Below are 21,808 nucleotides of genomic sequence, written 5' to 3'. Positions count from 1 at the left end.
CGTGACTGGAATTGTGTGATGCTGCAGAGCCTGATTTACTCCCTTATGCTAATGTGAGCTACCGTAGAACCAATGTGAAGATCTGCGAGGCTTCAAGCCCCACCCACTTTTTTCTCTTCAAGAGTCGCAACTGCTGTCATTAGTAGCGCCACTTGTGCCAGCCCCATGCGAGGAGAAAAAGATCTGTCTGACACAGGCTTCCCTTCCCTGTACGGCACACCCACGGCACTCCCATGACACACCCACTGCACTCCCATTACACACACGGCTCTCACGTGACACACCCACTGCACTCCCATGACACGCCCACTGCACTCCCATGACACACCCAAGAGATCTGTCAGACTCACAACAAATAAAGGAATATTATACCTTCATGCATTACCCATTTTATCCTATCGAAAGACAAATGATTTATCATTAATCCTGTCTTTTAGACCTTAATGCTGGAAACAGGGGAGGAATAGAGCACCGGCAGTACCATAGCGATGATAATTGGGTACAGGCCCCACAATGTCTTCCATGGTTTTCACTCCCTACCGGCTCATGCTCATAAGATGCCTTCACTCTGCTCTTTCAATCGCGGGGTCCTCAGAGGTGGGGACAATCTGGAATTGCTGGCCCCTCCTCACCTCTGGGCTCCATACCCATAACATCCCTCACACCCTGCATTGTACCTAGACAATCTTGTCATCATGCTCCCCCTGCTGGAGTAGAACCCAGATGCAATACAGTTGCCCACTGTCTCTGGGGCCGTCAGGACAGGTGTCCAGTCCCTCAGGAGCCGGCAGGATGGTTGTCCACTTTCTCAGGATACAGCAGGATGGTTGTCCACTCTCTCAGGGGCCATCAGGACAGTTGTCCAGTCTCTCAGGACCCAGCAGGATGGTTGTCCACTCTCTCAGGATCCAGCAGGATGGTTGTCCACTCTCTCAGGGGCCGGCAGAATAATTGTCCACTGTCTCAGGAGCCGGCAGGATGGTTGTCCACTCTCTCAGGATACAGCAGGATGGTTGTCCACTCTCTCAGGAACCGGCAGGATTGTACACTCTCTCAGGGGCCGGCAGGATGGTTGTCCACTCTCTCAGGAGCCGGCAGGATGGTTGTCCACTCTCTCAAAAACCCACCAGGATGGTTGTCTATGTCTCAGGAACCCACCAGGATGGTTGTCCACTCTCTCAGGAACTAGCAGGATGGTTGTCCACTCTCTCAGGAGCTGGCAGGATGGTTGTCCACTCTTTCAGGAATCCACCAGGATGGTTGACCACTCAGGATCCATCAGGATGGTTGTCCACTCTCTCAGGATCCAGCAGGACAGTTGTCCAGTCCCTCAGGGGCCAGCAGGATAATTGTCTACTGTCTCAGGAGCCGGCAGGATGGTTGTCCACTCTCTCAGGAGTCGGCAGGATGGTTGTCTACTCTCTCAGGAGCCGGCTGGATGGTTATCCACTGTCTCAGGGGCCGGCAGGATGGTTTTCCACTTTCTCAGGAACCCACCAGGATGGTTGTCCACTGTCTCAGGAACCCACCAGGATGGTTGTCCACTCTCTCAGGAACCAGCAGAATGGTTGTCCAATCTCTCAGGACCTGAAAGGGTGGTTGTCCACTCTCTCAGGAACCAGCAGGATGGTTGTCCACTCTCTCAAGAACCCACCAGGATGGTTATCCACTGTCTCAGGAACCCACCAGGATGGTTGTCCACTCTCTCAGGAACCATCAGGATGGTTATCCACTCTCTCAGGAACCGGCAGGATGATTGTCCACTCTCTGAGGAGCCGGCAGGATGGTTTTCCACTCTCTCAGGATCCGGCAGGATGGTTGTCCACTCTCTCAGGACCGGCAGGACGGTTCTCCGCTCTCTCAGGAGCTGACAGGATGGTTGTCCACTCTCTCAGGAGCCCGCAGGATGGTTATCCACTCTCTCAGGATCCAGCAGGATTGTTGTCCACTCTCTCAGGATCCGGCAGGACGGTTGTCCACTCTCTCAGGATCCAGCAGGACAGTTTTCCAGTCCCTCAGGGGCCGGCAGGATAATTGTCCACTGTCTGAGGAGCCGTCAGGATGGGTGTCCACTCTCTCAGGGGCCAGCAGGATGGTTGTCCACTGTCTCAGGAACCCACCGGGATGGCTGTCCACTCTCTCAGGAACCAGCAGGATGGTTGTCCAATCTCTCAGGACCTGAAAGGATGGTTGTCCACTCTATCAGGAACCGGCAGGACAGTTGTCCAGTCCCTCAGGGGCCAGCAGGATAATTGTCCACTGTCTCAGGAGCCGGCAGAATGGTTGTCCACTCTCTCAGGAGCCGGCAGTTTGGTTTTCCACTCTCTCAAGAACCCACCAGGATGGTTATCCACTGTCTCAGGAGCCCACCAGGATGGTTATCCACTCTCTCAGGAACCAGCAGGATGGTTGTCCAATCTCTCAGGACCTGAAAGGATGGTTGTCCACTCTCTCAGGAACCGGCAGGATAGTTGTCCACTCTCGCAGGAGCCGACAGGATGGTTGTCCACTCTCTCAGGAACTGGCAGGATGGTTGTCCACTCTCTCAGGAGCCCGCAGGATGGTTATCCACTCTCTCAGGATCCAGCAGGATGGTTGTCCACTCTCTCAGGATCCGGCAGGACGGTTGTCCACTCTCTCAGGATCCAGCAGGACAGTTTTCCAGTCCCTCAGGGGCCGGCAGGATAATTGTCCACTGTCTGAGGAGCCGTCAGGATAGGTGTCCACTCTCTCAGGGGCCAGCAGGATGGTTGTCCACTGTCTCAGGAACCCACCGGGATGGCTGTCCACTCTCTCAGGAACCAGCAGGATGGTTGTCCAATCTCTCAGGACCTGAAAGGATGGTTGTCCACTCTATCAGGAACCGGCAGGATGGTTGTCCACTCTCTCAGGAAATGGCAGGATGGTTGTCCACTCTCTCAGGATCCAGCAGGACAGTTGTCCAGTCCCTCAGGGGCCGGCAGGATAATTGTCCACTGTCTCAGGAGCCGGCAGAATGGTTGTCCACTCTCTCAGGAGCCGGCAGTTTGGTTGTCCACTCTCTCAAGAACCCACCAGGATGGTTATCCACTGTCTCAGGAGCCCACCAGGATGGTTGTCCACTCTCTCAGGAACCAGCAGGAAGGTTGTCCAATCTCTCAGGACCTGAAAGGATGGTTGTCCACTCTCTCAGGAACCGGCAGGATAGTTGTCCACTCTCGCAGGAGCCGACAGGATGGTTGTCCACTCTCTCAGGAACTGGCAGGATGGTTGTCCACTCTCTCAGGGGCCGCAGGATGGTTTTCCACTCTCTGAGGAGCCGGCAGGATGGATGTCCACTCTCTCAAGATCCGGCAGGACGGTTGTCCACTCTCTCAGGACCGGCAGGACGGTTCTCCACTCTCTCAGGAGCTGGCAGGATGGTTCTCCACTCTCTCAGGAGCCAGCAGGATGGTTGTCCACTCTCTCAGGATCCAGCAGGATGGTTGTCCACTCTTTTAGGATCCAGCAGGACGGTTGTCCAATCTCTCAGGAGCCGTCAGAACAGTTGTCCACTCTCTCAGGATCCAGCAGGATGGTTGTCCACTCTCTCAAGAACCAGCAGAATGGTTGTCCAATCTCTCAGGACCTGAAAGGGTGGTTGTCCACTCTCTCAGGAACCAGCAGGATGGTTGTCCACTCTCTCAAGAACCCACCAGGATGGTTATCCACTGTCTCAGGAACCCACCAGGATGGTTGTCCACTCTCTCAGGAACCATCAGGATGGTTATCCACTCTCTCAGGAACCGGCAGGATGATTGTCCACTCTCTGAGGAGCCGGCAGGATGGTTTTCCACTCTCTCAGGATCCGGCAGGATGGTTGTCCACTCTCTCAGGACCGGCAGGACGGTTCTCCGCTCTCTCAGGAGCTGACAGGATGGTTGTCCACTCTCTCAGGAGCCCGCAGGATGGTTATCCACTCTCTCAGGATCCAGCAGGATTGTTGTCCACTCTCTCAGGATCCGGCAGGACGGTTGTCCACTCTCTCAGGATCCAGCAGGACAGTTTTCCAGTCCCTCAGGGGCCGGCAGGATAATTGTCCACTGTCTGAGGAGCCGTCAGGATGGGTGTCCACTCTCTCAGGGGCCAGCAGGATGGTTGTCCACTGTCTCAGGAACCCACCGGGATGGCTGTCCACTCTCTCAGGAACCAGCAGGATGGTTGTCCAATCTCTCAGGACCTGAAAGGATGGTTGTCCACTCTATCAGGAACCGGCAGGACAGTTGTCCAGTCCCTCAGGGGCCAGCAGGATAATTGTCCACTGTCTCAGGAGCCGGCAGAATGGTTGTCCACTCTCTCAGGAGCCGGCAGTTTGGTTTTCCACTCTCTCAAGAACCCACCAGGATGGTTATCCACTGTCTCAGGAGCCCACCAGGATGGTTATCCACTCTCTCAGGAACCAGCAGGATGGTTGTCCAATCTCTCAGGACCTGAAAGGATGGTTGTCCACTCTCTCAGGAACCGGCAGGATAGTTGTCCACTCTCGCAGGAGCCGACAGGATGGTTGTCCACTCTCTCAGGAACTGGCAGGATGGTTGTCCACTCTCTCAGGAGCCCGCAGGATGGTTATCCACTCTCTCAGGATCCAGCAGGATGGTTGTCCACTCTCTCAGGATCCGGCAGGACGGTTGTCCACTCTCTCAGAATCCAGCAGGACAGTTTTCCAGTCCCTCAGGGGCCGGCAGGATAATTGTCCACTGTCTGAGGAGCCGTCAGGATAGGTGTCCACTCTCTCAGGGGCCAGCAGGATGGTTGTCCACTGTCTCAGGAACCCACCGGGATGGCTGTCCACTCTCTCAGGAACCAGCAGGATGGTTGTCCAATCTCTCAGGACCTGAAAGGATGGTTGTCCACTCTATCAGGAACCGGCAGGATGGTTGTCCACTCTCTCAGGAAATGGCAGGATGGTTGTCCACTCTCTCAGGATCCAGCAGGACAGTTGTCCAGTCCCTCAGGGGCCGGCAGGATAATTGTCCACTGTCTCAGGAGCCGGCAGAATGGTTGTCCACTCTCTCAGGAGCCGGCAGTTTGGTTGTCCACTCTCTCAAGAACCCACCAGGATGGTTATCCACTGTCTCAGGAGCCCACCAGGATGGTTGTCCACTCTCTCAGGAACCAGCAGGATGGTTGTCCAATCTCTCAGGACCTGAAAGGATGGTTGTCCACTCTCTCAGGAACCGGCAGGATAGTTGTCCACTCTCGCAGGAGCCGACAGGATGGTTGTCCACTCTCTCAGGAACTGGCAGGATGGTTGTCCACTCTCTCAGGGGCCGCAGGATGGTTTTCCACTCTCTGAGGAGCCGGCAGGATGGATGTCCACTCTCTCAAGATCCGGCAGGACGGTTGTCCACTCTCTCAGGACCGGCAGGACGGTTCTCCACTCTCTCAGGAGCTGGCAGGATGGTTCTCCACTCTCTCAGGAGCCAGCAGGATGGTTGTCCACTCTCTCAGGATCCAGCAGGATGGTTGTCCACTCTTTTAGGATCCAGCAGGACGGTTGTCCAATCTCTCAGGAGCCGTCAGAACAGTTGTCCACTCTCTCAGGATCCAGCAGGATGGTTGTCCACTCTCTCAAGAGCTGGCAGGATGGTTGTCCACTCTCACAGGAGCCAGCAGGATGATTGTTCACTCTCCTACGAGCCAGCAGAGGTGGGGACATTCTGGAATCTGGAATTGCCGGCCCCTCCTCACCTCTGAGTTCCATATGCATAACATCCCTCACACCCTGTATAGTTCCTAAACAATCTTGTCTTCATGCTCCCCCTGCTGGAGTAGTAGCCGGACGCAGTATAGTTGTCCACTGTCTATGGGACCATCAGGACAGTTGTCCACTCTCTCAGGATCCAGCAGGATGGTTGTCCACTCTCTCAGGAACCAGCAGGACAGTTGTCCATTGCCTCAGGGGCTGGCAGGATAATTGTCCACTGTCTCAGGATCCAGCAGGACAGTTGTCTAGTCCCTCAGGCGCCGACAGGATGGTTGTCCACTCTCTAAGGAACCCACCAGGATAGTGGTCTACTCTCAGGAACCAGCAGGATGGTTGTCCAATCTCTCAGTAGCCGTTAGGATGGTTGTCCACTCTCTCAGGACCTGAAAGGATGGTTGTCCACTCTCTCAGTAAATGGCAGGATGGTTGTCCACTCTCTCAGGAGCTTGCAGGATGGTTGTCCACTCTCTCAGGAGCCAGCAGGATGGTTGTCCACTCTCTCAGGAGCCAGCAGGATGGTTGTTCACTCTCTCAGGAAATGGCAGGATGGTTGTCCACTCTCTCAGGAGCCAGCAGGATGGTTGTCCACTCTCTAAGGAGCCGGAAGGATGGTTGTCCACTCTCTTAGGAACCGGCAGGATGGTTGTCCACTCTCTCAGGGGCTGGCAGCATGGTTGTCCACTCTCTGAGGAGCCAGCAGGATGGTTGTTCACTCTCTCAGGATCTGACAGGATGGTTGTCCACTCTCTCAGGACTAACAGGATGGTTGTACACTCTCTCAGGAGCCAGCAGGATGGTTGTCCACTCTCTCAGGAGCCAGCAGGATGGTTGTCCACTCACAGGATCCAGCTGGATGGTTGACCACTCTCTCAGGATCCAGCAGGACGGTTGTCAACTCTCTCACGAGCCATCAGGAAAGTTGTCCACTCTCAGGATCCAGCAGGATGGTTGTCCACTCTCTCAGGAGCCGGCAGGATGGTTGTCCACACTCTCTCAGGAGCTGGCAGGATGGTTGTTCGCTCTCCCACGAGCCAGCAGGATAATTGTTCACTCTCTCAGGAGCCGGCAGGATGGTTGTTCACTCTCTCAGGAACCAGCAGGATGGTTGTCCACTCTCTCAGGGGCCGGCAGGATGGTTGACCACCCTCTCAGGAGCCGGCAGGATGGTTGTCCACTCTCTCAGGAGCTGGCAGAACTCCCCCAAATCCCAGCAGAGCATGTAAGTATGATTCAGTCCATGTTATGTCTTTGGTAAATGCTATAGCTGTGACTGTGTAGGGGCAGGGTAAAGCACCACAGGGGCGTATTTATCAAATTAAGCCCGGTATATCATACTAAATCATTTTGAAAAATTAATGACTGATAAATCTGTTTGTATGTTTTATTGTGTTATACAACTATAACGCCAGCCACAGTCACTTTGTATTTGTACATGACGTAGTGAGCAGGGAGGTCAGTTCTCACAAAGGGGCAAAAAAAACTGGGCAGACTAGATGGGCCAAGTGGTTCTTATCTGACGTCAACTTCCATGTTTCTTTAGGTGTGTGATGTAGTAACATAGACTGTATAGACTAAAAAACTAAGAAATTACATGTACATAAGTATTCACAGCCTTTGCTCAATACTTTGTTGATGCTGCTTTGGCAGAAATTACAGCCTCAAGTCTTTTTGAATATGATGCCACAAACTTGGCACACATATCTTTGGGCAGTTTTGCCCATTCCTCTTTGCAGCACCTCTCAAGCTCCATCATGTTGGATGGGAAGCGTCGGTGCACAGATATTTTCACATCTCTCCAGGGATGTTCAATCGGATTCAAGCCTGGACTCTAGCTGGGCCACTCAAGGACATTCACAGAGTTGTCCTGAAGCCACTCCTTTGATATCTTGCCTGTGTGCTTAGGGTCGTTGTCCTGCTGAAAGATGAACCGTCGCCCCAGTCTGAGGTCAAGAGCGCTCTGGAGCAGGTTTTCATCCAGGATGTCTCTGTACATTGCTGCATTCATCTATCCCTCTATCCTGACTAGTCTCCCAGTTCCTGCCGCTGAAAAACATCCCCACAGCATGATGCTGCCACCACCATGCTTCACTGTAGGGATAGTATTGGCCTGGTGATGAGCGATGCCTGGTTTCCTCCAAACATGACGCCTGGCATTCACGCCAAAGAGTTCAATCTTTGTCTCATCAGACCAGAGAATTTTGTTTCTCATGGTCTGAGAGTCATTCAGGTGCATTTTGGCAAACTCCAGGCGGTCTGCCATGTGCTTTTTACTAAGTAGTGGCTTCCATCTGGCCACTACCATACAGGCCTGATTGGTGGATTGCTGCAGAGATGGTTGTCCTTCTGGAAGGTTCTCCTCTCTCCACAGAGGAATGCTGTAGCTCTGACAGAGTGACCATTGGGTTCTTGGTCACCTCCCTGACTAGGGCCCTTCTCCCCCGATCGCTCAGTTTACACAGCCGTCCAGCTCTAGGAAGAGCCCTTGTTGTTCCGAACTTCTTTCATTTATGGATGACTGTGCTCATTGGGACCTTCAAAGCAGCAGATATTTTTCTGTACTCTTCCCCAGATTTGTGCCTCCAGACAATCCTGTCTCAGAGGTCTACAGACAATTCCTTTGACTTCATGTTTGGTTTGTGCTCAGACATGCACTGTCAGGTGTGGGACCTTATATAGACAGGTGTCTGCCTTTCCAAATCATGTCCAATCAACTGAATTTACCACAGGTGGACTCCAATTAAGCTGTAGGAACATCTCAAGGATGATCAGTGGAAACAGGATGCACCTGAGCTCAATTTTGAGCTTCTTGGCAAAAGGCTGTGAATACTTATGTACATGTCATTTCTTATTTTTTTATTTTTTATAAATTTGCAAAAATCTAAAAAAAACCAACAACTGTTTTTCACGTTGTCATTATGGGGTATTGTGTGTAGAATTTTGAGGGAAAAAATTAATTTATTCCAGTTTGGAATAAGGCTGCAACATAACAAAATGTGGAAAAAGTGAAGCACTGTGAATACTTTCCGGATGCACTGTATGTGTGTGTGTATATATATATATATATATATATATATTTTACAAGAAGCTTATAAGTTGAAATCCTGAATATCAGCAAACTCCGACAACTGTAATAAAACTTCCTTTTTAATAAGCTTAATACGTTAGCTTAATGGCTCCTTTTCTCATCTAAATGCAGAGCTCTACCAGGTGTGAATGAATATTGTTATTAATTAAAGGTTTCTGCTGATACTCCAACACCAAGTATACCCTTATCATATTTTACTGCTTTCTACCCATTAAATAGGCCGTGCAGCCGCAGTTAGGAGCCAGACGCTTCCCTAGAAGGATGACAGAAAGCTCACTGACGGGAAGGCTATAAATCTCGCCGTATGATGACTTTTTAGGATTATTGCTAAAGGCCGTATATCATGTGAAAAGAGAACGGTCATTAAAAATATATGTTATGTAAAGTTAAATACAATTTCAGAAGAAAGAGTTGCTTGGTTTGTGTCATATGTAGTTGTGCTACTCCGAGTATCTCCTTTCGTTGTCACTATTGTGACACTTCACATCTTCATGATGAAGCTCACAAAGTAATTCTCTTATAATTAACATTTGGATTATTATGTCAGGATGGCAGATGACTTGCACTTTCCCATTGGCTATCGTTATAACTACTTTAACCGAGATTACCTCTCAGATCTCAGATCATACAGCTGGCCCGGAATCAAACGCCTCGACCTCAGGAGCCAGCAGCTTTATAAACTCTAAGCTCCATACAAGCTATATCCTAATTAGCGGGTGTTAGACCAATGTATTCTGCTCCCAGTCTGACAGCTCCGTCCATCCTATCTAAAGCTGGCCAGCCCAAGTGTCCTGAGAGACCTGGCAGCAGGAGTCAGAGCAGAATCTTCTCCAGACACCTGTGGTAAGTCCCTTACTTTGCCACACTACATATGGGGAGCTTTCAGTCACAACTTACACCACGATTAGAATATAGAGATAGCAAAGAAACCAACCACTAACCCAGGGAACACGGCCTGATGCTCAGTGCAATGTTTTATCTCTCTCCAGCTGTTACTAGACACACAAATCTATACAGTATACTTTATCTCTCTCCGCTTACCAAAGACACCGCCTGCACCCGCGATAGCTACACCCATGTGAAAGTGTAGAAAGCTTTGGAACGCATGTAGAGTAGAGACATCCTACATGGAAAAGATGACGTCCACCAGTAAATACGCCCCTATGCGCATAGACAGGTTATAGACATTTTCACACCAGATGATAGAAATTCTCTTAATAAATTGATCCCTATAATCACATTTTCACTTGAGCTCCAATTACCCATATGACGAGAGATAGACGTTTACCTAATGTCATTAGAGATACCGGGAGAGGTGAGCGCGTTTCCCAGGTGCCACCAGCTCCCACAAATGTATTAATTACACCGGATAATGGCTCTTTGTGGGAGCATTTCAGAGACGTAATTACAAAAGTTTAATGGGCCAGTCTGCGCATTTTGATAGATTGAAACTGGACATGGTTTTGATGAAATGACTTTTACGTTTACTTCAGATAAACCATATGAAACGGTAGAGGAGGTCATCTGTGTCCTCCTGTGATACCGCACATAGCACAAAATACTAATATAACTACAAAACAGCAATACAGTGCGACGTATGATGAAAGGTATTGTGTAGCTTCCAGCGGATATGCGTCCGGACATTAAGGGGCTGATCCAGTTAGTTGTGAGCAGGGCAATGTGCCGCTGTAACGGCGTGGAATTAGCCACTCACCCTCTTCTCGCCCTAATCTAGTCCCCGGCCTGCGGATGTTTGTACTCACCACAACCAACACACGGCCTACATACTAGTGATGAGCGGGTTCCGTTCCTCGGAATCCGAACCCCCCTGAACTTCACCCTTTTTACACGGGTCCGAGGCAGACTCGGATCCTCCCGCCTTGCTCGGTTAACCCGAGCGCGCCCGAACGTCATCATCCCGCTGTCGGATTCTCGCGAGATTCGGATTCTATATAAGGAGCCTCGCATCGCCGCCATTTTTCACTCGTGTATTGGAAATGATAGTGAGAGGACGTGGCTGGCGTCCTCTCACTTTGTTTCAGGGGGCTGCAGTGCAAATATCTTTATTCTGGGGACCAGCAGTATTATAGGAGGAGTACAGTGCAGAGTTTTGCTGACCAGTGACCACCAGTATACGTTGTCTGCCTGAAAAACGCTCCATATCTGTGCTCAGTGTGCTGCATATATCTGTGCTCACACTGCTTAATTGTGGGGACTGGGGAGCAGCTGTATTATATAGCAGGAGTACAGTGCAGAGTTTTGCTGACAGTGACCACCAGTATACGTTGTCTGCCTGAAAAACACTCCATATCTGCGCTCAGTGTGCTGCTTTATTGTGGGGACTGGGGACCACCAGTATAATATTATATAGGAGGAGTACAGTGCAGAATTTTGCTGACCAGTGACCACCAGTATTATACGTTTTCTGCCTGAAAAACGCTCCATATCTGTGCTCAGTGTGCTGCATATATCTGTGCTCACACTGCTTTATTGTGGGGACTGGGGACCAGCAGTATTATATAGGAGGAGTGCAGAGTTTTGCTGACCAGTGACCACCAGTATTATACGTTCTCTGCCTGAAAAACGCTCCATATCTGTGCTGCATTGTAGTATATAGTAGGAGTACAGTGCATAATTTTTCTGACCACCAGTATATAATATATAGCAGTACGGTACAGAAGGCCACTGCTCTACCTACCTCTGTGTCGTCAAGTATACTATCCATCCATACCTGTGGTGTATTTCAGTTTTGCACAGTTTGCTGACCACCAGTATATAATATATAGCAGTACGGTACAGTAGGCCACTGCTCTACCTACCTCTGTGTCGTCAAGTATACTATCCATCCATACCTGTGGTGCATTTCAGTTGTGCACAGTATATATCGTAGTAGGCCATTGCTATTGATACTGGCATATAATTCCACACATTAAAAAATGGAGAACAAAAATGTGGAAGGTAAAATAGGGAAAGATCAAGATCCACTTCCACCTCGTGCTGAAGTTGCTGCCACTAGTCATGGCCGAGACGATGAAATGCCATCAACGTCGTCTGCCAAGGCCGATGCCCAATGTCATAGTAGAGAGCATGTAAAATCCAAAACACAAAAGTTCAGTAAAATAACCCAAAAATCAAAATTAAAAGCGTCTGATGAGAAGCGTAAACTTGCCAATATGCCATTTACGACACGGAGTGGCAAGGAACGGCTGAGGCCCTGGCCTATGTTCATGGCTAGTGGTTCAGCTTCACATGAGGATGGAAGCACTCATCCTCTCGCTAGAAAAATGAAAAGACTTAAGCTGCCAAAAGCATAGCAAAGAACTGTGCGTTCTTCTAAATCACAAATCCCCAAGGAGAGTCCAATTGTGTCGGGTGCGATGCCTGACCTTCCCAACACTGGACGGGAAGAGGTGGCGCCTTCCACCATTTGCACGCCCCCTGCAAGTGCTGGAAGGAGCACCCGCAGTCCAGTTCCTGATAGTCAAATTGAAGATGTCACTGTTGAAGTACACCAGGATGAGGATATGGGTGTTGCTGGCGCTGAGTAGGAAATTGACAAGGAGGATTCTGATGGTGAGGTGGTTTGTTTAAGTCAGGCACCCGGGGAGACACCTGTTGTCCGTGGGACGAATATGGCCGTTGACATGCCTGGTCAAATTACAAAAAAAATCACCTCTTCGGTGTGGAATTATTTTAACACAAATGCGGGCAACAGGTGTCAAGCCGTGTGTTGCCTTTGTCAAGCTGTAATAAGTAGGGGTAAGGCCGTTAACCACCTCAGAACATCCTCCCTTATACGTCACCTGCAGCGCATTCATCATAAGTCAGTGACAAGTTCAAAAACTTTGGATGACAGCGGAAGCAGTCCACTGACCACTAAATCCCTTCCTCTTGTAACCAAGCTCCTGCAAACCACACCACCAACTCCCTCAATGTCAATTTCCTCCTTACACAGGAAAGCCAATAGTCCGAAGAATTGTGGGCCACTTTCGTCATTCAGCCACCGCGTGCCGAAGACTGGAGCACCAGCAAACAGTCCTGAACCTGCCCTGCCATCATCTGAAGCAAGAGGTGGTAACGAGGTGGAATTCAACCCTTTATATGCTTCAGAGGATGGAGGAGCAGCAAAAGGCCATTCAAGACTATACATCTGCCTACGATATAGGCAAAGGAGGGGGAATGCACCTGACTTAAGCGCAGTGGAGAATGATTTCAACGTTGTGCAAGGTTCTGCAACCCTTTGAACTTGCCACACGTGAAGTCAGTTCAGGCACTGCCAGCCTGAGTCAGGTCATTCCCCTCATCAGGCTTTTGCAGAAAGAAACTGGAGACATTGAAGGAGGAGCTAAAACAGAGCGATTCCGCTAGGCATGTGGGACTTGTGGATGGAGCCCTTAATTCGCTTAACCAGGATTCACGGGTGGTCAATCTGTTGAAATCAGAGCACTACATTTTGGCCACCGTGCTCGATCCTAGATTTAAAACCTACGTTGGATCTCTCTTTCCGGCAGACACAAGTCTGCAGAGGTTCAAAGACCTGCTGGTGAGAAAATTGTCAAGTCAAGCGGAACGTGACTCGTCAACAGCTCCTCCTTCACAATCTCCCGCAACTGGGGGAGCGAGGAAAAGGCTAAGAATTCCGAGCCCACCCGCTGGCAGTGATGCAGGGCAGTCTGGAGCGAGTGCTGACATCTGGTCCGGACTGAAGGACCTGCCAATGATTACAGACATGTCGTCTACTGTCACTGTATATGATTCTCTCACCATTGAAAGAATGGTGGAGGATTATATGAGTGACCGCATCCAAGTAGGCACGTCAGACAGTCCGTACGTATACTGGCAGGAAAAAGAGGCAATTTGGAGGCCCTTGCAGAAACTGGCTTTATTTTACCTTAGTTGCCCACCCTCCAGTGTGTACTCCGAAAGAGTGTTTAGTGCAGCCGCTCACCTTGTCAGCAATCGGCGTACGAGGTTACTTCCAGAAAATGTGGAGAAGATGATGTTCATCAAAATGAATTATAATCAATTCCTCCGTGGAGACATTCACCAGCAATTGCCTCCAGAAAGTACACAGGGACCTGAGATGGTGGATTCCAGTGGGGACGAATTAATAATCTGTGAGGAGGGGGATGTACACAGTGAAAGGGGTGAGGAATCGGAAGATGAGGAGGAGGTGGACATCTTGCCTCTGTAGAGCCAGTTTGTGCAAGGAGAGATTGATTGCTTCTTTTTTGGTGGGGGCCCAAACCAACCAGTCATTTCAGTCACAGTTGTGTGGCAGACCCTGTCGCTGAAATGATGGGTTTGTTAAAGTGTGCATGTCCTGTTTATACAACATAAGGGTGGGTGGGAGGGCCCAAGGACAATTCCATCTTGCACCTCTATTTTCTTTCATTTTTCTTTGCATCATGTGCTGTTTGGGGACTATTTTTTTTAAGTGCCATCCTGCCTGACACTGCAGTGCTACTCCTAGATGGGCCAGGTGTTTGTGTCGGCCACTTGTGTCGCTTAGCTTAGTCACACAGCCACCTTGGTGCGCCTCTTTTTTTCTTTGCATCATGTGCTGTTTGGGGACAATTTTTTTGAAGTGCCATCCTGCCTGACACTGCAGTGCTACTCCTAGATGGGCCAGGTGTTTGTATCGGCCACTTGGGTCACTTAGCTTAGTCATCCAGAGACCTCGGTGCAAATTTTAGGACTAAAAATAATATTGTGAGGTGTGAGGTGTTCAGAATAGACTGAAAATGAGTGGAAATTATGGTTTTTGAGGTTAATAATACTATGGGATCAAAATGACCCCCAAATTCTATGATTTAAGCTGTTTTTGAGGGGTTTTTGTAAAAAAAACACCCGGATCAAAAACACACCCGAATCCGACAAAACATTTTCAGGGAGGTTTTGCCAAAACGCGTCCGAATCCAAAACACGGCCGCGGAACCGAATCCAAAACCAAAACACAAAACCCGAAAAATGTCCGGTGCACATCACTACTACATACTAGTATCCTCATATTCCCACACCACGGTATTAACCCCAACCCCCTCTCTCTCCCACCCCTCAGTCAAGGCAGCTATATACGGTACACAGCCCCTCCAACACAGACACACCCCTCAGTCCAGGCAGCTATATACGTACGGTACACAGCCCCTCCAACACAGACACACTTTATATGCGTATCATGTTTTGGGACTGCGAGGCCGGGGCTACCGTAAGTGATGCCTGTACGGGCACTTATTCGTGGGGCAATCTGACTCGTGGCCATTTGATTCGATCTGTAAAAAGACTTTTTTTTATCTATTTCATTCTGAAAGTTCTGAGATGATTGTAGAAGACCCAGAAGCTGGTCCAGTGCTTCCCCCTGTCCTCTGCCCGAAGCTCCTCCTGCAACGCCATCCGGCGTCGTTGTAATCTTTGCCACTTATTACCTTTTATTTATGCCCATCTGCATTTGCCCGTGGAAACCACCAGGCTGCATGCGCAGATTTGAAGTGCGTCCAGCGGTGAAGCAGGCCCTCAGTGCAGAACCCCTGGTGCACCCCTCCCGGTGCACGTGAAAGCATTTACATTTCCTAACTTGGCCAATAATGACATTTCATGTTTTCAGGTGATTTTCTGTAAAAAGCTCAGTATTGGGTGTAATGATGCCGGACATGTATAGTGAGACGTCGAATTGATGGGAAAGCAGTTTATGAACTTTTGTATATATTGCAAACTTGCTTAAAAAGTTAAAACTAATAAAAAAAAAAATCTTCTTACAGACATTTTTATGTGCCCCAAAGTAATCTAGAGGGTCATATTTGGTTAAAAACACTTATTTTTATTTTTCATTTTTTTTCCAGTGTTCATAAAAAAATGTCTAATTCAGCCAACTGACATCATAAAGGTGTTCTTTATACATTATAAGAAATGTAACAGCCATTATAATAAAATAAATGTATATATAAAATAAATGTATATATCCTATACAACAGGGGCTCTCAAACTTTTTTGAATCACGGCGCCCTTGGGTATCAAAGTTTTTTTCACGGCACCCCCAGATCCAAAAGTTTCATATTGAGAAATGTAAAAAGAAATATTAAAATAAGTAAATTGTGTTTATATATCATCCTTAGGGTCAGTTATATGGTGGGGAGAAGAATTGCCTCTGTGTGTGCACATATTGTATGATTATCAGCCACCAGCTCTGGTTTTGCCTATAACATGGACTATAAATAATTTGAATTGAACCTGGACCACCAACCTGAGGCACCACTGCAAGTGTCCCGAGGCGTCCCAGTGAGCTACGGCACGCAGTTTGAGAACCACTGCTATAGAGTGTAAGCTTGCGAGCAGGGCCCACCTACCTCTATGACTGTTTGTTATTACCCAGTTTTGTTTTATCATTGTATCCAATTATAAAGCACAACGGAATTTGCTGCACTATAAACGCTAGACACTGTTAATAAAATAAATAAATATAAATATATATTATATATATATATATATATATACACTGCTCAAAAAAATAAAGGGAACACTTAAACAACACAATGTAACTCCAAGTCAATCACACTTCTGTGAAATCAAACTGTCCACTTAGGAAGCAACACTGATTGACAATCAATTTCACATGCTGTTGTGCAAATGGAATAGACAACAGGTGGGAATTATAGGCAATTAGCAAGACACCCCCAATAAAGGAGTTGTTCTGCAGGTGGTGAACACAGATCACTACTCAGCTCCTATGCTTTCTGGCTGATGTTTTGGTCACTTTTGAAAGCTAGCGGTGCTTTCACTCTAGTGGTAGCATGAGACGGAGTCTACAAGTGGCTCAGGTAGTGCAGCTCATCCAGGATGGCGCATCAATGTGAGCTGTGGCGGAAGGTTTGCTGTGTCTACCAGCGTAGTGTCCAGAGCATGGAGGCGCTACCAGGAGACAGGCCAGTACATCAGGAGACGTGGAGGAGGCCGTAGGAGGGCAACAACCCAGCAGCAGGACCGCTACCTCCGCCTTTGTGCAAGGAGGAACAGGAGGAGCACTGCCAGAGCCCTGCAAAATGACCTCCAGCAAGCCACAAATGTGCATGTGTCTACTCAAACGATCAGAAACAGACTCCATGAGGGTGGTATGAGGGCCCGACGTCCACAGGTGGGGGTTGTGCTTACAGCCCAACACCGTGCAGAACGTTTGGAATTTGCCAGAGAACACCAAGATTGGCAAATTCGCCACTGGCGCTCTGTGTTCTTCACAGATGAAAGCAGGTTCTCACTGAGCACATGTGACAGACGTGACAGAGTCTGGAGACGCCAAGGAGAACGTTCTGCTGCCTGCAACATCCTCCAGCATGACCGGTTTGGCAGTGGGTCAGTAATGGTGTGGGGTGGCATTTCTTTGGGGGGCCGCACAGCCCTCCATGTGCTCGCCAGAGGTAGCCTGACTGCCATTAGGTACCGAGATGAGATCCTCAGACCCCTTGTGAGACCATATGCTGGTGCGGTTGGCCCTGGGTTCCTCCTAATGCAAGACAATGCTAGACCTCATGTGGCTGGAGTGTGTCAGCAGTTCCTGCAAGACGAAGGCATTGATGCTATGAACTGGCCCGCCCGTTCCCCAAACCTGAATCCAATTGAGCACATCTGGGACATCATGTCTCGCTCCATCCACCAACGCCACGTTGCACCACAGACTGTCCAGGAGTTGGCGGATGCTTTAGTCCAGGTCTGGGAGGAGATCCCTCAGGAGACCATCCGCCACCTCATCAGGAGCATGCCCAGGCATGTAGGGAGGTCATTCAGGCATGTGGAGGCCACACACACTACTGAGCCTCATTCTGACTTGTTTTAAGGACATTACATCAAAGTTGGATCAGCCTGTAGTGTGTTTTTCCACTTTAATTTTGAGTGTGACTCCAAATCCAGACCTTCATGGGTTAATAAATTTGATTTCCATTGATAATTTTTGTGTGATTTTGTTGTCAGCACATTCAACTATGTAAAGAACAAAGTATTTAATAAGAATATTTCATTCATTCAGATCTAGGATGTGTTATTTTAGTGTTCCCTTTATTTTTTTGAGCAGTGTATATATATATATATAAATCCAATGCTCAGTATGTGTATTTTGCAGGTCCTGTAGAGACTGTGGAACTTTGGATTACACAACCATCTCCATATGTCACTTTTAATTCATCAAGATGTTAGCATGTTCTGGCCTGAAGCTGCCCGTCTTCAAGAAAACCTGCTATGTCAGATACATGTCCTTGAAGACATCAGGTGAGGAAAGGGAATGTTTTGTATTTTCTGTTCCCCGGAATATTTGATGTCAGGCTGTGACTGTCCTCTCCACATCAGACTGCCGCAAATATCATTCACATAAATAATTTCTTTTTATATCACTTAAAGGTGAAGGATAACAAAATGATCTGTAAACGCTGGGATTACGCTGAAGAAAGGTGACAGGGTGAATATTTACCCGATATATTCTTATAGCTGGTATACATATGTTATATATAGAGCGCTCTCCTCCCTATGGGAGTCACGGGACTTAGTTACATTTTCTAAATAACGCAAGATACAAAATAAACGTAGTAACAGACCACAGAGAGAGGGCTCTGCAATGGGATTGTATTCTCTCCTTTGTAGAAACTAGAGGGGCATTAATGAATACACTGGTGAGTCTTGAGAAGTGGCGGTGCATTTCACCGGGGGCCCGCTGATATTAAGGGGCCCACAGCCAGGAGCTTTACGTTTATAATGAGTCATACTGACTGACTCATTAGTATGCCGCCATGCGGCTCCATTGGCCCGAGATTCAAAGGATCCTGAGGATGCGTTCTGATTGGGGGAGGAGGAGGGGCATTACAGGGACTGGCTGGCTGGAGCTGAGGGGGAGGCAGTGCCGCTGGTGATCTCGGCCAGGTGGATAAGAGGAACAGCCCTGCCTGCAGTGCCAGCCCATCTAATGACACCGACTGAGCCAGCCAAGCTACTGTGGTGTGGGCCCGGTCCCTGGACCGAGCAGTAAGTAAACCAATGAGTATTTCTGCCTGCACAGCTGTCACCCACTGCCTCTCCCCATCACCCTCTATCTCCCCCTCATCCTCTGCTTTCTCCTGTTACCCTTTGCCTCTCCCCATCACCCACTATCTCACTGTTATCCTCTGCCTTCCCCTGTCACCCTCTGCCTCTCCTCCTCACCCTCTGCTTTCTCCTGTCACCCTTTGCCTCTCCCCATCACCCACTATTACACTGTTATCCTCTGCCTTCCGCTGTCATCCTCTGCCTCTCCCCATCACCCAATGCCTCTCCCCTGTCACCCAATGCCTCTCCCCATCACCCTCTATCTCCCCCTCACCCTTTGCCTCTCCCCATCACCCACTATCTCACTGTTATCCTCTGCCTTCCCCTGTCACTCTCTGCCTCTCCCTGTCACCCAATGCCTCTCCCCTGTCACCCACTGCCTCTCCCCATCACCCTCTATCTCCCCCTCACCCTCTGCTTTCTCCTATCACCCTTTCTGCCTGCACAGCTGTCACCCACTGCCTCTCCCCATCACCCTCTATCTCCCCCTCATCCTCTGCCTTCTCCTGTCACCCTTTGCCTCTCCCCATCACCCACTATCTCACTGTTATCCTCTGCCTCTCCCCTGTCACCCTCTGCCTCTCCTCCTCACCCTCTGCTTTCTCCTGTCACCCTTTGCCTCTCCCCATCACCCAATGCCTCTCCCCTGTCACCCACTGCCTCTCCCCATCACCCTCTATCTCCCCTTCACCCTCTGCCTTCTCCTGTCACCCTTTGCCTCTCCCCATCACCCACTATCTCACTGTTATCCTCTGCCTTCCCCTGTCACCCTCTGCCTCTCCTCCTCACCATCTGCTTTCTCCTGTCACCCTTTGCCTCTCCCCATCACCCACTATTACACTGTTATCCTCTGCCTTCCGCTGTCATCCTCTGCCTCTCCCCATCACCCAATGCCTCTCCCCTGTCACCCAATGCCTCTCCCTATCACCCTCTATCTCCCCCTCACCCTTTGCCTCTCCCCATCACCCACTATCTCACTGTTATCATCTGCCTTCCCCTGTCACTCTCTGCCTCTCCCTGTCACCCAATGCCTCTCCCCTGTCACCCACTGCCTCTCCCCATCACCCTCTATCTCCCCCTCACCCTCTGCTTTCTCCTATCACCCTTTGCCTCTCCCCATCACCCACTATTACACTGTTATCCTCTGCCTTCTGCTGTCATCCTCTGCCTCTCCCCATCACCCAATGCCTCTCCCCTGTCACCCAATGCCTCTCCCTATCACCCTCTATCTCCCCCTCACCCTTTGCCTCTCCCCATCACCCACTATCTCACTGTTATCATCTGCCTTCCCCTGTCACTCTCTGCCTCTCCCTGTCACCCAATGCCTCTCCCCTGTCACCCACTGCCTCTCCCCATCACCCTCTATCTCCCCCTCACCCTCTGCTTTCTCCTATCACCCTTTGCCTCTCCCCATCACCCACTATTACACTGTTATCCTCTGCCTTCTGCTGTCATCCTCTGCCTCTCCCCATCACCCAATGCCTCTCCCCTGTCACCCACTGCCTCTCCCCATCACCCTCTATCTCCCCCTCACCCTCTGCCTTCTCCTGTCATCCTCTGCCTCTCCCCATCACCCAATGCCTCTCCCCTGTCACCCAATGCCTCTCCCTATCACCCTCTATCTCCCCCTCACCCTTTGCCTCTCCCCATCACCCACTATCTCACTGTTATCCTCTGCCTTCCCCTGTCACTCTCTGCCTCTCCCTGTCACCCAATGCCTCTCCCCTGTCACCCACTGCCTCTCCCCATCACCCTCTATCTCCCCCTCACCCTCTGCTTTCTCCTATCACCCTTTGCCTCTCCCCATCACCCACTATTACACTGTTATCCTCTGCCTTCTGCTGTCATCCTCTGCCTCTCCCCATCACCCAATGCCTCTCCCCTGTCACCCACTGCCTCTCCCCATCACCCTCTATCTCCCCCTCACCCTCTGCCTTCTTCTGTCACCCTTTGCCTCTCCCCATCACCCACTATCTCACTGTTATCCTCTGCCTTCCCCTGTCACTCTCTGCCTCTCCCCGTCACCCAATGCCTCTCCCCTGTCACCCACTGTCTCTCCCCATCACCCTCTCTCTCCCAATTACCCTCTTCCTTCTCCTGTCACCCTTTGCCTCTGCCCAACACCCACTATCTCACTGTTATCCTCTGCCTTCCCCTGTCACCCTTTGCCTCTTCCCATAACCCACTATCTCACTGTTATCCTCTGCCTTCCCCTGTTACCCTTTGCCTCTTCCCATAACCCACTATCTCACTGTTATCCTCTGCCTTCCCCTGTCACCCTCTGCCTCTCCTCCTCACCCTCTGCTTTCTCCTGTCACCCTTTGCCTCTCCCCATCACCCAATGCCTCTCCCCTGTCACCCACTGCCTCTCCCCATCACCCTCTATCTCCCCTTCACCCTCTGCCTTCTCCTGTCACCCTTTGCCTCTCCCCAGGCATCCAGTGAACAAGCTCCGTAGAGCGAAACGTACGTCACTTCCGGTCCGGTGTTCCGAACTTCCGGTCGGCGGACCGCGGACACCGGCGTCTCCACGCCTGGCTCACCCTTCTCCACGGACTCTCTGAAGCTGCGATTAGCGACCAGTGAGGATACTCCACCCCCCTACGTAACAGTAGGTCCCTGGCTTCACTCTGAACTAACTTTACTTACCAGTTTCACAGATAATTCGTCTTTTGCTGCAGGAACATATCTTTAAGATTATAAGTATACCAGCATCCATTAGAGGCACTTCCCCTTTTTTTTTTCCTGACAATCAGGTTTACAAGCCAGGGAGACCTTTATATTGGTAATATCCTAACAGCTCGAGGGTCCTTTTTTAATTATTCATATATTAGCATCTATCTTATTTTCACATAGGGGATTTTTTGGATACATCATGCATCTGAAATGGGTTACACACATGATCCATCTGAGTGTATTATTGTAGTACTTCTTTAACA

This window comes from Pseudophryne corroboree, chromosome 4 (genome assembly GCF_028390025.1).
Source record: "Pseudophryne corroboree isolate aPseCor3 chromosome 4, aPseCor3.hap2, whole genome shotgun sequence".
NCBI classification, from domain to species: Eukaryota; Metazoa; Chordata; class Amphibia; order Anura; family Myobatrachidae; genus Pseudophryne; species Pseudophryne corroboree.
Note: the sequence above shows the minus strand (reverse complement) of the source record.